The sequence below is a fragment of the Lactuca serriola genome, chromosome 5 (genome assembly GCF_051521515.1).
Source record: "Lactuca serriola cultivar US96UC23 chromosome 5, Lser_US96UC23_V15, whole genome shotgun sequence".
Classification (NCBI taxonomy): Eukaryota; Viridiplantae; Streptophyta; class Magnoliopsida; order Asterales; family Asteraceae; genus Lactuca; species Lactuca serriola.
Genome location: NC_136412.1, coordinates 67,367,106 through 67,370,184, shown reverse-complemented (window position 1 = coordinate 67,370,184; position 3,079 = coordinate 67,367,106).

Here is a 3,079-nt window from a genome sequence, read left to right as displayed (position 1 = left end):
AAGCGCTTAGGGTGTCATCACTAAATCATCGAGGGGCCCACAGATATCGCTTTCATCCTACTTTGGATAAAAGGAATGGATAAACTTTGATTCAATGGTTGCTTGCACTCACTTACCGAATCACACACAACAATATGTTTTATAACACCAAGTTACTGCTGCGTTTACATATTATCAATGTGTAACCGACTCGCAAGATACAACTCACACATCTCGGTTTCAAAAATATAAGATATTATCGTCTCACCAATCACTCGTGATAAAATCCATGAAGTTATCCAAGTAAGCGTGGGTTTAATCTAATGCTCAAATCATATTCAAAAGCACTCATGAACGTTGCAGCAAACATTTGCTTATGTCTAATACACTTTAGACAATTCTCACACCAATTCACGATAGTCTTCATTCATACCTACTTCCAACATATGAGCGACTGTGGTCCATTTGAATAATTTGATTATTCTGAAATAATTAATTATTCAGGAAGTCAAAACATGCAAAGTGAAACACAAGAATAATACTAATCTTATATGGTCCCAAACCTTTGAGTATAAATAAAACACCTTTTATTTATCACCATATCGATTACTCATTATTTGTTGTTTCGGTTAATTAACTTATTACTTGAATTATTACTACAATTGTCCCATGCTCTTAGCATGCAAACAATGTTTACTTATGGTCCTTACTTTGTGAAATAGATCAAATGAACACATTTCCAATCATACTCATTTCACAACTCCCAATTCTTATCATAAGTATAAGAATATCAAATTCTTGTCACTTATAGAATATGCTAGATTCTAACATTTTATGCAATGATCCTTTCGTAAAGTCATAGCTCAAAATCATCAAGACTTGGCCAATCTCTATCAGAAACAATTCTATAGATATGATATGTTGCCTCTCACTCAAAGTACATTCCATTGAACATCCTTCTTGCATAAAAGTTTCTAATCTAGACATAGATTCTCAATATCCAACTCCCAATATGGAAACATTTCCATATTTGCCATATGACAACTCATTCTTAATAGAATCTTATCTATTCATAATAATGTCGATATGGTCCATCCAATACCATACTTACAACTACTCACAAGCAACCAATCTTCAACGAACTTTGGATCGTCCTTTGATAGTTGTTTAATTATTTTAGTCAAAACCGATTCTTATTCTTTTTCCCTCTTAATGCGCTAGACATTTGGAAAATTTTAGAATGGTAAAATATTATAGCATTTGCAATCGATCCTATACCCGAAGCGTATGGGACACGATGCATAATGTCTTACATAAAGATGTGATACTTTATCAGTCTTTTGCCATAATATTTTATGTGTCACGTTCTTACAATTCGAACTATGAAGAGGGATGTCGTAATCATAATTGAAATTTAAGAACACACTATGTATCGTTTGACTAAATTTGTTAACATTCCACAACCTAGGCCTTTAGATTTGAAATGAAGCATAATATTCTCTCCCTTAATTATATCAAAACAATTTTTCAACCCTTACGACTTTGTAAAGTATAACTCTTGTTTTCTATAGTTAATATTGCTAACTTGCAATACTTGCCATAATAATAATACAAGCATAACATTTATGCTCCCACTATCATGATGATTATTATCATATAAGCATAACACTTATGCTCCCACTAGCTTTGACATGTATTCAGAAAACAGCTTAACTTCTAGAAAACAATACCTATTCAATTTCTTAAGTTCATATTTCTAATACCTAATGCTTTGATAATCCTTTATCTAAGCTTCTCAAACTTATACATCTTTGCCTTAGATAGCTCATATGTGTGTCTAAACAATTCAGACAAATTGCTAAATCTCACAATTCGAATCATGGAAAGCGATACCGTAACCATAATCGAATTCGAGAATACAATTTTCACAATCACTATCTTCTTAAAATCTCTCTTAGTGAAAGCATTTCCTCACAGTCATTTTCATGAAGGATGGAATCTTATGACACTTAGATTTTAATGGTGTATGTGTTCCTATCCATGCGAATTTGTCAAAACAAAAGTTTGCGACAAATCCAAACTCATATGGACCGAACTTTCTCAATCTTGATTTCTTGCCTTATGGTAACACGAGTTCCCACCATGTCTTCCAAGTAGTTAAGCAGCTCATCCTTTCCTATCAATGTTCTTTTCATTGATCAAGGTGCTTTCCTTTTATGCGTTCAAATGAGAACTCATAGAACTTACATGCATAATTAACTCAATAGGAACGGCATAGAAACAAGATAGTGTCAACACGATAGGTTGTGAACCTCAAGTCGTGTGCTAGTGATGATCGATAAGGTTTATTCTTGATTAGTTCTTGAACTTTTCAAGACCATTAAGACTCCCACTGACTCCTTGACATATAAGATTCTCTTGTCAATAAACATTTCTCGACAAACAAATATTCAAGAGTTAGTGTAGCTTTTATCAAGACAAAACACTTCACAAAATTGGTCCTAGTTGGTCTTTGTCTTATCCAAGACATCACAATTTTCCAAATTTGATGAATGTTATAAACCTTCTTAAGGCTGGTCACTGAATGTCACAATCTTAACTCTAAGATTTGTTTTTGGAACAAAGTATGATTGACTTCTTGATTTAACCATTTCTTCAATTCTTAATTCCTCTTTTCAGACATACAATTGTGCTAAGACTCATTTAGAGGATCAATTGAGATATGGTTCTCAATCATTAAGACCTATCATAAAACATAATAAAAGATACTCTCCCTTCTTCTTAGAATAGAGAAACTTTTATCTTTCTGCCTACTTGATTCTTCTTATCCGTTCTGCTATTGATTGAAACTCTTTCAATCAACTCAGAATTACACTTAATCTTATAAGTATAATCATATTTACTAAACCTTTAGTAAATCATGACAAATATCTTTGTCACTCTTGTGGTGGACTTGATCAACACACAACTTTGTGTACTCGATCTCCTAGTCCTTCACTTGACATTTTGTCAACGAATTAGTCTAATTTCCAAATATAATATTTCTCATTCATCATGCAACCAAGTTGCATGATTCCAAGTCTCTGTCCAATTGAAACTT